The 14,217-nt window shown below is 36.6% G+C and overlaps 1 protein-coding gene across 9 annotated transcripts in view; it reads left to right on the top strand.

The window, feature by feature from the left end:
- Nucleotides 1-14,217, top strand: part of LOC126753090 (sex determination protein fruitless) — a 456,704-nt gene that overhangs the window by 290,628 nt on the left and 151,859 nt on the right. Inside the window, exon 1 of one of the 9 annotated variants that reach the window (XM_050464269.1) lies at nucleotides 11,858-11,993. The exons of the other annotated variants lie outside the window; for them this stretch is intronic. The gene's annotated coding sequence lies outside the window, so the exon portion shown is untranslated. Of the gene's footprint in view, nucleotides 1-11,857; nucleotides 11,994-14,217 lie in introns of those variants that run through there. 9 annotated transcript variants of the gene reach the window in all.

Genomic DNA, 14,217 nt, shown 5'->3' with positions numbered 1-14,217 from the left:
CATTAACTGTTACTCACCTCAATTCGCAGACGCAGCGACATTTCTGATCTACACAGCTAACGCTAATCGCTCGCGCCAATTTTCCCCACTTTTGTTGAAAACAAAAACAGTTAGTATCGGTTAATTTGATAGCGTTTGAAAGTTTAGATAATATTACTAGTTATATTTATTGGCTCTCTTCGATTCGCCAACGTTTGGCGGTAGCGAACGGAACAAACAACTGGCATAATTAAGTAGCGACTGATGACGTCACTTTAGCAAAACGAAACGAAACCAGCTGTTCGAATTGGAAGCAATCTTGCGTATGTCCTCAGACGTACACGCAATTATGTTGCGCTTCTTTATTTCCTGGAGGATTACGTCTTTGCGCATCACAAGCTTTACCACTGGCCCTTCTTCCAAGGGTCAGCATTACCAGAAGTGTAAACTCTATTAAGATATTCAAGATTACCCTTAGCAGTAAGGCTGAATAGAATGATTCCGCTCTCGAGCTACAGCTTAAAGATAATACAAGCAAATAGTACACCGACGGCTCGAAAATGTCGTATTGAATTGGTGCAGGAGTCGCAGGACCGCGGCTTAAACTCTACATACCTATGGGAAGTTTTCAGAGCATATTGCAAGCAGAGGTCTTTGCTATAAGTCGGCACGTAGATATAAGCCTCCAACGCAACTATCGCAAAGAACATACTACATATATAGTTATACTCAATGACAGTCAAGTGGCGCTTAAAGCGATCTCTGCGTATGCGATAAAAACGCTTTTGGTGCAGGAGTGTATAGAACAGTTGAACAGTCTATCAGATTGTAACCAAGTGCATTTTATCTAGGCGCTCGGTCACAAAGATGAAGCCGGAATGAACTGGCCGATGAGCTCGCCCTTTCCGCAGCATCCACAAACATAATATGACCAGAACCTTTCATTGCGGTTGATCCCCATGCCATAAAGGAGCTACTCCGCAAGAATGAAAGAGCGAACAGGTAGAGATATTAGCAAATCCTTCAAGACATCACATACCAAGTTGCTCAACTTGGCGCTCAGGCAACTTGTCGCTTTCTGAACTGGCCATTGTAAGCTCAAGAAGCACTTGTACAACATAGGCCTAGCTTCTTATGTAAATTGTCGGTTCTGCGACATGGAGCCTGAAACTCCAGAATACCTGCTAATTGACTGCAGTTTGTAGGCGCAGGATAAAGGGCCTTGGATCCATGTTTCCAAATTGGGATCAGATCGCTTCAATAACACCTAGCACTTTATTGGAATTTATTAATAAGCTGGGCCTAAGTGAGTCGTTGTGACTTCGGAGAGGGCCAATAAATCTTAGATCGCGGTGCAATCCTCATTTACTTATCTAATCTAATTAAAAGCATTTGTGTAAACCCGTTTCTGGCACTATCCATGCCATCTCTTTTCCATAAATAATTATACACTGTATTCAAAAACTACGATGAATTTGTTTAAAAAATGTAATTTTTTATTTATTATTTCAATTCATTTTTATTCCTTCAAAATAGTCATCCTTCAATAAAACTTCCTTTCGCCAAAGCTTTTTCAAGTCTCCGAAGCAGTCAGAACAGTCTATTTCCGGAATAGCTTTCAAAACCTTCTCCCACTCGCTTTTTACCTCCGAAATCGTGTTAAAAGAGAGTCCCCACATTGGCCTTTTGAGTTTTCTGAATGGCTCGAAGTCGAACGGAACCAAATCAGGCATATACAGTGCTTGCGAAACAATATTTCACGAGTTCTTGGCAAAAAAATTGCGACCACCAAATCTTTGACGTTTTGAACGTGAATTGTGTTCGTCTTTAACACGTTTTCAGCGCGCGTCGAACTCGTTGTAACACTTACAAACAAATTTCGTGAATATTCTTTGTCAAATAAAAAGTTTGCATACAAGGTTATGTATTTGATTGTTGAGTTTAAATGGCAGCTACATGGTGCGGCCAAAGTTCACTTCCACTATAATTTCGAACAAACAAGTGACTTTCTTTCTTAATTGGCGGAGACACCGCTTACGCGGTTAGAACCGAGTTTACAACAGCGCGCCAGTCGTTCTTCCTTTTCACTCCTTGGCGCCAATTGGATATTCCAAGTATAGCCAGGTCATTCACCACCTGGTTTTTCCAACAGGGTGGAGGTCTTCATCTTCCTCTGTTTCCCGCGGCGGGTACTGCCTCGAATATCCTCAGAGATGGAGTATTTTCATCCATTCTGACGACATGACCAGTAGACGCTGCCTCTTAATTAACTGAACTATATCAATATCTCATAAAGCTAATCATTCCATCTGTGGTATTCACCGTTGCCAATGAGCGAAGGACAATAAATCTTCCAAAGAACCTTTCTCTCGAGAACTCCTAACGTCGACCCATCAAATGGTGTCATCGTACATGCCCCTACACCATATAGCAGGACGGGATGATGAGTGACTTGTAAAGTTTGCTCTTTGTTCGTCGAGGGTGGACTTTACTTCTTAATTGCCTACTCAGTTCGAAGTAGCACTTGTTAGCAGAAGTTATTCTGCGTTGAATTTTGAGGCTGACGTTGGTGTAATTACTGGTTCCAAGATATGCGAAATTATTTACTACTTCGAAGTTATGACTGACACCAGTGACTTAGAAGCCAAGTCGTGAGTACGACGACTGTATGTTTGATGACAGGAGATATTTCGTCTTGTCCTCGTTCACTACCAGACCCGACTATGTCTACTACAAGTATAAGGACAGATTGACTGAATTATGTGTTGTTGTTCCAGAAGAAAGTCTCCGTGGGATATAAGGCCAAACAAAAATCGTGTTTCTACATATCAGACCTTAACAGAGAAATTTTCATAATTTTCCTTATATTTTGGAACCACATTTATTCTGCAAGTCTCGGCCAACATTCATGAATTTCTTCTGGCTTTATTTGTATCTAGCTTACCTTAAGCTACTCTACATATTTCTGTACCATCTTCTACTTAGATTTTTTTCTTACCATGCTCACTTATTTAGAAACGGAAGCTGCTCGAAAAAAAGGAAAAAGGTGCTTAGAAGATAGATAAACTACTTGCATGTATTTATTGTGGATCTTATACATTTAAGATTAGTCAGAAAGGTCCGAAAGTCCTTAATATAAAGCCAAAAAGTATCATTATCAGTATTAGTAAAACAATAAGTATTAAAAAATAATTAGGTGGGCAAAAGCTATAAAAATTTCAAGTGCATTGCAATATTAACAGCAAAGACATTATATATATGATTGGGTAATATTCAAAGTCTATTGTTTGTTTCTTAGAGACTTTGTTTGCCCACACGTGTGTTAAATATTTGAAAGTAGGTTTAAAGGTAAATGAATATTTTTTAAACAACGGAGAAGTAAGCAAACCAATGCTGAAATTGTGTTTTTAAATGCAAAAATTTTTCTACAAAAAATATATGAGAACCCTCTGGCCTCGAGAAAATTATCACCTGTTCCAACAAACAACTACTTTCCAAAGAAAACAAATACAAACAGAAACATACATGTAAATATTTGTTAGTAATAAGATATATACATGTTCATATGTAAATACTTCTATTTGAACACTTTTCATATTTAATTTGCAACAAGTAGAACAAAACACTTGCAGAAAATTAAAAAACAAAAAACAAATATTTTAGTATTAACTGTCATCGACAGCTGTACTCAACGATGAAGGATTTTTGTTTAAAATTTCTAAATTAGGTTATTTCGGCGTCCTTCATACGGAAGAAAAACCCATGACAAGCCGGAACTATCACTTTAAAACACACTCAGCTATTTTTATCTCTTAGGTGAGGATCATATATAGCTGTTTGGAATTTAAAGTCAGTATTAAGTGATTACAACCTGATAATGACAAAGCAGAATTGAGGAGAATACGTGTTTCGAATTTTGCATTTTACAGTCGAATAAAAATCACACTTCCTAAATATTTTATAAAACGGATCTAGTTAGGTCCGTGATAAAAAGAAATTGGCTCCTTTTTCTGATTCCATCATTTGCGCCTTCTTTCAATACTACCGCCTTCGAAAGTTTTATGTAATAAGAAATACCCTATACAAAGATTTTCTTTCATCTGCTACATTTCTTAAACAATCGTAAGAACTACTTCACTCAGTTTCCTTTAGAAATCATTAAACCTTTAAGCCTACTAGAACTACTATTATTTAATAATTGCTTTAAAATGTATCTAAGTACAGCTACCGCAAAATATTTTACTCCTAAATTTTCACTTTGTTTAGAAGTTTCTGCATTTCTGTCACACTTCTAGTCAAAATTTCAGCTCTAACCCAACTTTTATTGAATTTTGTTTGGCAACAACTCTGCAGCACGCAAACTTTGCCATGTGATTAAAGTGTGCCACTCAACAGTACCAAACAAAACTCGATTGAATTAACTATGCTAACTATGAGTCATTCATACAAACATACATATACCCAAAAGTCAACTGTATCCTTAATACTGCAATAGGGAATGAATCGACGAAGAGTCGAAATGATAAATCTGTAGAGCTAACAAACCGCTCACAGCCTTTCCGATTGTGCACATACCTATATATTTAGCAGTTATTACATACGCCGGAAATGAAACTGTTTTTTTAAGGTGCAAAGTGTGTTAACTTGTAATGAAGAAACATTGTCAGAGGCAATAAGAATAACCGTATAGATAGAACTACAGGTTTACATATGAATTAGTTAGAAAATCGGTAAATGGACCTTCGCCAATTTTATTTAAATCTCATCAAAATATAATAACCAATTGCTAACACCTTTCAACCGAATTTGGTACATTATGGTAGATTCCCTTTACATGCTTTTGTTACATTTCGAAAAAAGCCAAAACGGTTTACAACCAAGCCTACCTTTCATATACTAATACTCGCCTTTATTGTCACTACAACCGTAGGTCGGTCTCGTCCGAGAACACAGAACTTCGCCAACCTCTATCCAGACAAGTGTCTATGAACTTTACCCTTCCATTGGGAGCGTGACGCCCTTCCCTTGCATCCGTTTAGGGTTTTCACAAGTCTCATAAAGTTATAAGGTATAACGATTCGAAAACATAGCATTGAGAATTGCAAATGTGTAAACTCATTTTTGTATGAAATCCAACAACAATTTTTTTAAACAAGTGTAAAAATTTATAATTTTACGATTTTACGACGCTTTACGACGGGATGTGAGTACCCCAGTTGTACATGGGTCTCGAATCGAAAGAGATTTACGCTAGAACAACGTCTTATATTCGTTTGCATACTACGTGGCCTAACCAGCGCAATCTTTGTCTTACTATATTCATTTCACCATATCGCTCATACAATTCTCTCGAATGCTCTAATTGCTTTCTCATCTCGGTTCGTCATCATCCATGTTTCTATGTCATATAAAAGTGCGGGAAAGATAAGAGGCCTAAAGAGCGTAAATTTTGTTCGTCGGTAAATTACCTATCGATCCTAAAGTTTCACCTGTTGGCAAAACTTATTCTGCGTTTGATTCCCAGTTTTCAATTATTCATGGAATCTAAGCTGGTTCCGAGATAGACCAAAGTCCTTCACGTTTTACAATTTACCATATAGCCAACCTCTTACGATCTATTTCTAGGCTGGAAAACACTGAACTGTCATCTCTATTGTTAAGGCCAACGATGTCAATATCTTCCGCCGCAGTTCAGTAGCATTGTACTCTTAGCGAAGGCAGTGCCATTACGTTTCAGAGTAGCGGCGCGTATCACTTCTTCCAGCATTATATTTCCATGTAATACCCTTTCAAAACCCATCAAATTCTCTCTCTTTATCTATCTTATATGAATTATTCTGAAAATATCAGTCAATTTGTAATATAAGACTAGAAAATTGAGGTGGATATTTTATATTTGCCTGATGTTTACTATATATGCCCTGGTACAACACATTGATAAAATCGGTTACACACTTCAACCTAGTGCCCATATACTTAATAAGGAACTTCCGATCGACTTTATACTGACCAGATATTCAACATGCGCCAAACGTTGTAAAAAGAGAATCGTCATACACCGGCCTTAATACCACTATGTCTCAAACTAATATCGTTGTGTGAACTGACGTTGAGCAATACCAAAAACTCCGTCAGGATCGGTAAGGACCTCTCCGACCTTTTCAATACCAAAAGAGGTTTCAGACAAGGCGACTCTCTATCGTGAGACTTCTTCAATCTACTCATGAGAGAATAGAGAAGGTACAATCTTCTATAACAGTGTACAGCTGTGGCGTACACCGATGTTATTGATATTCTCCCCAGACTGGATAAAGAAGCGAAAAAAATGGGTCTGGTAGTGAACGAGGACAAGACGAAATATCTCTTGTCATCAAACAAACAGTCGTTGCACTCGCGACAGTCATAACTTCGAAGTCGTAGGTAATTTCGACTATCTTGGAACCACCAACAACAGCATCAGCTTCGAAATCCAACGCAGAATAACTTTTGCCAACCGGTGCTACTTCGGACTAAGTAGGAAATTGAGAAGTAAAGTTCTCTCTCGATGAACAAAGACCAAATTCTACAATTCACTCACCATTCCCCGCCCTGCTATATGATGAAGAAACATGGAGGATGACAACATCTGATGATATTTTCAAATACGATAGGCGATAAGCTAATAATCCGGCAGGTGGCGCTGTAGTCCAAATCGTTCTATAGATCGTATTTGCCATGCAATTTAGTTCAGTTTTGAAAGGCAAAATAATAGGATCTTTATCTTGACCAAAGATCCAAGCGACTTTTTTTTATTTAGTTTAGCTCTCATTTATATTTGATTTTTCATTGCTTAACTCAATTCTAAGCACTTGGTGGTTACTAACTCTAAATGTGCTGCTTCCACTCTACACTCCGTTTTACTGGCATGTTATTTATGTACATGACTATATATGTATATCCATAAATGTATGTACATATGTATATATAAACTGGTATGCCGTAAGTTACACGGCAGTCGAGAACACACTCGAATTGTTTGGCTTTGACTTAGTGCCAAGTGGTGGCAAAGTAGTTTAGGTGCAAATATTGACTTTATGCTATCCGAACTTTACACAAAACTTCTCGCATATACATAGAGTACATACATATGTACATACAGAGCCATACACTTGCAAAGTGGCATAGCTGTAACGAAGAAAGATCATCGGTAACTAATCCAAGCTTTGCAGCCGGCAGCAAAGTGCCACTTGGCACCGTAAGATGAGCAATTATTGTTTGTCTGCTAGCTGCCAGCGAAACACTCACTAAAAGCACTGCTACTGTGCGAAAGCAACAACAAGCACATGCATTACAGCAACAGTTGTTTGCAGGCAATTATATGCGGCTCGGTTTCAATTTGCTCCACTCTTTCCATTCTTCCATGGTCAAGTGCAAGAAATTTGTCAAATCTCCGCAACATCACTTGTTGAAGCGTGGCAACGGCTGGCTGCAGATTGAAAGGAAAGCAAAACAAACGGCAAAACAACAACTAAAAGCATGCAGCTAGCCGGCAGCTGAGCAGTTGATTTTTCGACTGTGCATTGGTGGCCTCACTCGACTTGACGTTCTAACTGTCAGACTGTAAAATTGCCGATTCGCCTTCTACGCTGACGAATTGCCAGTTTGCCTAACTGTTTGCTGCGCTGCTACCAAACTGCCGCGTCAGCCAGCAAACGAGCAATTGCCAACTGTTGCACATTGCAATTTTACGCTCATCCCAAAGGTGTCGTTGCCCAACATAGGTGTTGTGTGGCAATATGTGTCATGCAACCCTGCTGTTGCCGCCTGTAGGAAAACTCACAATCTGTATTGCAGCTGTGATTCGTCGGCGGCGCAGATTGACAAGTGAATGCATATCGTCGCTGATGGCAGTTGTGTTGTTGGTGAATTGCAGTTGTTAACATCTGGTTGCTGCAACAACTGTAATTTTCAACGATTGACTGATTGGGAATGCACACACACACTCGCATCTCGCACATATGGAATGGATTATTCAGCGTGTTGATGCGGCAGGCAGGAAATTGTTAGTGTAATCCAATAATTAGCGTTCCTGCGAGGCGTTTTCAGGTAGCGGTTCTTAATACCCACAATTATACCGCTTTGATCCATATTATTTGCAATTGGCTGAACTGATTGGCTTTGACTTAGGGTGTTTCTGTATTAGCTTTAGCATGGAATTGGAATTGAGAAACGTTGATATTGCTTGCTTTCTCTTGTTCACGAAGAGATTTAATGGTTTGTATTTCAACTATAGTGTATAAGTATGAGTGGTTTAGGAAGAGAATCGTACATAAATAGTGTTTTTCCCTAGTAATATTCAGGTAGCATTTGAGTTCTGTAATGTTTTAATAATGTTTAAAGCATCTTTTATTTTTGACAATAATATAGCCACCTTCCGCCACGAACCTTGCTTATTTAATGATCTCACTCGACACCACACATAATTTTCAGACCAAATATTTAAGTTTTTTGGAAAAAATTACGTTTCAGACAACCCATACTGGTGGATAAAGAGGCCAGGAAAGAATGTTTTTCATAGTTAAAAAATAATTTGGTCAAAAATACACTCAAATGTGACCCGTGTAAAAAAAGAGTTGGGTGTATTGTCCAAACAGATGGCGCTGCGGTCCACATATCCTTTGAATTCCTATTTGCATATAATAACTTAAAAATATTTTTCTTTCAAAAGCAAAATGCGGTTAAAAGACTAATTTCTATTTCAAAAAATGTTTATAGTAGAAAAAATAATACAATTCATTTAAATTGCTCATACCATGTGAATTTCTCTGAAATACAAAATATATAACAAACGCTCTATAAGAGATCACAAAGCCATAAATACTAGAAAATAGCATGATTTTTAGCCTTAGTCTCTATTTATATATCTAAAACTATTGATCTATTCATATATGTAGACCGGGTAAACTAGTTCGAAAAATTTCGTTTTGAGATGAACGCGTTCGAAAACATTTTTCACACCCAACCTGAAAAAGAACTACTCACTTTAATACTTTGAAGCTATAGAACGCGTAAACATTTTTTTGAAATTATTGAACATATTTATAAACGATTTAAAAAACATACTTTTGAACCATCCAACGCTTTCTCGCTTTCTTAAAGTCTTGTACCTCACAAGTCTTCACTTTCTATCCAATCTAACCTAACTTACTTTCGACTCTGGTCGAACCTTACTTGTATAATTATCAGATCTCGATCTTCTCATAACCATTACAGAAGGGAGTAACTAAATAATAGGGTCATGCTATACCTTTTTGGAAAGCTCATTTCACGCGCTAACATGTGTTTGATTGATTGTCGTTTCTTTTAAGTCGTTCGTGAGTTATAGCGTCGCAAACATGGAGCAAAATAAAGAGAAAATACGCCATATTTTACAGTACTACTACGATAAAGGCAAAAATGCATCTCAAGCCGCCAATAAAATTTGTGCAGTTTATGGACCCGATACAGTTTCCATTTCCACCACACAACGATGGTTTCAACGTTTTCGTTCTGATGTAGAGATGGTCGAAGATGCGCCACGCTCCGGAAGGCCTGTCGTCGAAAATTGCGATAAAATCGCTGAATTGGTCGAAAGAGACCGGCATAGTAGCAGCCGTAGCATGGGTCAAGAGCTGGGCATGAGTCATCAAAAATTCATTTCAATTCCAATAAAAAAAAATTCAATAAAAATACCGCAAGACCTTTTTGACAACCCATTATATAGTTTTCATATAATTTCTAAGGGCCCAAAATAGGCGAAGTTTTCTACATATTCAGGACGAAACGCTTGTATAAGACCAAAACCAAACATTAAACCAAGCCAAATATTAAAATACACAATTTTTTTGTGACGTTTTTTTTATTTTTACTATTCTCATAGAAAATGTGAGAGGTAACGTTATTGTATTATAGTTTGTATTTGATGACAACCATACATTGTGACAAAAAAGTACCCGAAAATTATAAATAAAACGCAAATTATTTATTTATTCATCAATATATATTTTGTTGCGTTCAAAGTAATTCCCACTAGATGTAATGCCTCGATACGGCTAAATACAACTCCTTTTGACCGTCTGTCCCTCCGGAACAAATTTATGATGCACCAAACCACGAATATCGAAAGAAACAATGAGCATTGCCTTGATTTTTTAGCGGCTTTGGCGTGATCTGGACATGTTTGATGATATGAATGTGAGATCGGAATTCGCAAGAACTGTACATGTTTGATCTTGCGAGTTCCGATCCCACATTCATGGAGAGCATTTATAACTGCCGATGAGAAATGGGTTTATGAATTTGACATCAAACATGTCCAGATCTTGCGAATTCCGATCCCACATTCATGGACTTGACTCGTTTACGGTACTCTATTTGGTAAAAATTCAGCTTTATCGGGACGAATAGAGCAAGAATTTGTTGCATACTTAAAATATTCATCGAAATCATTCAAACGGATAGAGATATCAAGCTCTCTTGCCACTATCTAAAACTTGCCTGTTGATTTTCAATCACCACATCCTTCATTTCTGAATATTTTCATCAGTTGAAGAGGTTGAAAGTCGTCCAGAACAAGGATTGTTTTCACCGATGTCTCGACCGTCTTTGAAGGGATATGCGTTTTTTATCCATTTTGCTGCTGAAATGATTTCGCAACAATGAGCACTGGACTGATTATAAAAAATGTGCCTATATATACAGTAAGAATTACAAAATTTGAGACAAGTTCTTTGTTCGATATTTTTATCCATTGTAAAAATCGCAACGCACCACTGAGGTGTACCAAGTCAGCTCTTATAAATAAACTGGTTGAGAGATCGCGTTCATCATAGCAAAATGGATTTTTATATCATCTCTGGTATCATTTACCAGGGGAATTTCGGAGTACTTTTTTAACAGAATTTATTATTAAAAGTTCGCGTAAACTGCGTTCTACATATACCATTAAATTCGTTTGAGCTTAATTTAGGAATATTTCACAGTATATTCAAAAAACTCTGGAAAACTTTATTTGTACATATTTAAAAAAAAATAATAATGTTGGTAGTGATATAATACGATATAATCTATATACATTTACATACAAATGATAACAGTATCTAGTATTATAAAAATATTTAGTGGCACTTTAGTGGTAGTAATAAAATGCATATTAAGCACAATACTATTAATAATAGATTAATAACTAGTGTTATTGTAGATACAGAATAATAAATATATATATACAACACATACATATATAATTACATCATAAAAAGTCAAATTATTAGTTTTGACTGATATAACTGTAATAATGATGGTAGTAGTTGTGAATGTAATTAGCTATTTGCATATGAATAGAACAATGAGATATGCTATGAATTATGATTATAAAAAAGTAAATGCCTATATATACAGTAATACGTGAATATACATATATAGCATTATAAATACGTATGTATATAAGCCACACAGAGTACAACAACTGAACAAACAATTAAACATGTTGCACAATAAAGTTAGGATAAGTATGTACTTATATTTGCATATATAATCTGATTAAGATCACTAAATACCCTGCCCACAGCATATTTATGTATATAATATTAACACTAGTGCATAAATAAGTATGTACACACCTATGTACATAACATATACTCATATGCATTCGTCTGCCACGATTAACCGTAGTAATGACAATGAAATGCATCTCCAATTGACTGCCGCATACGATTGCTCGCTCCCCAGCTGGCCGAACCGCACGCTCGCCAATGAAAATGCAAATAGATTTTTAATGTATTACTAAACACCACTCTCCGGTTAACTGATTTACTAATTGTTTTTCTATTTTCTTCTCCGATTTTTGCTTTTTTCTTTACAGGTAAGTGTTAGCTAAGATCGTGAAGAGGGTTAGAGTTCTTGAAGTACTCGCATAATATGCTATATGCTTTGACAAATAATCCAATATGTCGACGACAACGATGTGGCATATTTATTTTTCATGATAGCGGCAATTGGTAAGCTTTAAGTTAAGATGTTCTCTGAATATTTATCTTGAAATTCAAATGGCTACTTCATTTATATTCTTAAGTGTAGACATAACTTCTGAAACTATATACAATTATATTTAAATTAATTTATTATCCAAAAATCAACAAAAAACATCACCTTTCATGCTCCATAGTTACTCATTCTTTACAAATCTATTACCACCAGTTTTTTTCTATAGATATCGAACGTTTTCATTGCCGATCATGAATCTGCAATGTACATATAGTATGTATTTCAAAAACTCGTCTGATGTGATTTCAAAGTATGGTCGCAGAGATTAACTTGTGCGGTGTGGAAGGATTAACTAGAAGTCTTCTTAATACACATTTTAATCCTTCTGAAACATTATAGATCATTTATCTGATCTGATTGGCATTATACTACTGTGATCAAAATGAAAAGTTAATTTTATCGATTTGATTTCCTTCAAAGTAATCTCCTACCGCTACAATACACTTATGCCAACGAGTTTTCCAGTCATCATAGCACTTGGAAAAATTCTCCGTCGTGTTGGCCATCACGCCTTCTTTGATTCAGCTTTTATATCCTCAAAACGGTGTCCTCGGAGTGGTCATGTGAATTTGCTGAATAGCCAGAAGTTACACGAAGGTAAATCAGGCGAATGCGGTGGTTGCGGCACGATATTAGTTGAAAATGTGGCAAAATGATCACGAATAACCAATACAGTAAAAGATGGTGCATTACCGCACTTCTGTGTTCAATAAATTCAGACATAGTAAAAATCGAAAAATTCACTTTTAGAGCTTCACAAAACGCTGCGTATCTCCAATACTTTAAAGAAATACAACAGTAAGTTTATTACCATTCGAAATAGCATTTTTTGATGTTTGTTACCCCTTTTAAATGTTGACCGTGGCTAGATTTCAGATGGTCCATCCATTGAGTTCAGTTTTCGATAACTCGTTCGATCATTTCGACTGGTAACTGGCGAATGACACACCTGATGTTTTGCTCCCAGGCCTGAGTTGAAGCGGGATTATCCGCATCGGCTTTAGAGTTTACATATCCCCACAGCAATTTAAGATCTCGACGTAAAATACACCCCATCGCACCATACATCAGTTCGTGTTGCTGCGAACGGCGCCGAATCGACACTCCAAGGTCTTCGTATATACTCTCAGCTACTCCTGCTATATTTTCTTCGCTGCGTGCTGAAAGTGGTCTATTTTGTCGAATATTATTCAATAATGAACGCTGAGTCTCAAGATGGATGCGAATAGTACGCTCAGTAGGCCGATTATGTTGACTATAATTGAGTGAGGGCGTGAAACACATTCTTTACAGAACATGAATTTCATAGTAAAGTTGAACGATTTGTAAACATTGTTCAGTCGGAAGTCTTTCCTTGATGAAATGCCAAACAAAACTGAACAAAAATAGCATGACAGCTTGACATGACTCACGAGTAATCTGTCAAAAAGAGGCTGCTGAAAAATGTACCTCTACTTGGATTATCCGTTACCTTTAATGCTTACAAAAAAAGAAGTGAAGAATGTTGTAAATATCATAAAAATTGCTCTATCTTGATAAAGCTAGGAAAATAACTCAAAATATATAGTTCGTAAAACTTCTGTCTCTGTATCTTCTCCGCTTGTCATGCCAAAACATGGTATGGTTCAAAGTCTTCAAAAATGGAGTAGATCAATAACTCATAACATTAGAGAAATCACTTTTGGCGTAACAATTCAAGAAAAATGTATTATAAGTGTTTCATATAACCTGTTTAGGGTATAAAAATATAATAAAACATTGATTTACAACAAAAGTTTTACTTCGAAAGAATTTCGTATAATTTGTGAATCCCCAAAGTTGGTTCTAAGCACTTAGTGTGTCTTGTACTACACATTTACATTTATTGCAAGCTTCTTGCTCACCATTTTCTAAAGCTAAATTTGTTATAAACGGCTCTCTCATTGCATGCGATTATATTAAATATTTTATTGTCGTGCGATTTTAATTTATTTGGCTTTGTTTCTCTACGACGCTACCCATTAAGAGCCAGGCTTTTTTTACGCAAAAAAAAATATTTAAAATATCAAGTAAGTGGCAGCACTACTCGTACCAACAATTGCAATCGCCGGGCAGGAGATAACGAGCCAAAACGAACATGTACAAAATGGAGAAACGCCGTTAAAATGCCACTGGCGACAAGTGTAACCTGTCTGCGAC

Source organism: Bactrocera neohumeralis, chromosome 2, assembly GCF_024586455.1.
Source record: "Bactrocera neohumeralis isolate Rockhampton chromosome 2, APGP_CSIRO_Bneo_wtdbg2-racon-allhic-juicebox.fasta_v2, whole genome shotgun sequence".
NCBI classification, from domain to species: domain Eukaryota; kingdom Metazoa; phylum Arthropoda; class Insecta; order Diptera; family Tephritidae; genus Bactrocera; species Bactrocera neohumeralis.
This window is presented reverse-complemented; position numbering and strand designations above follow the sequence as displayed.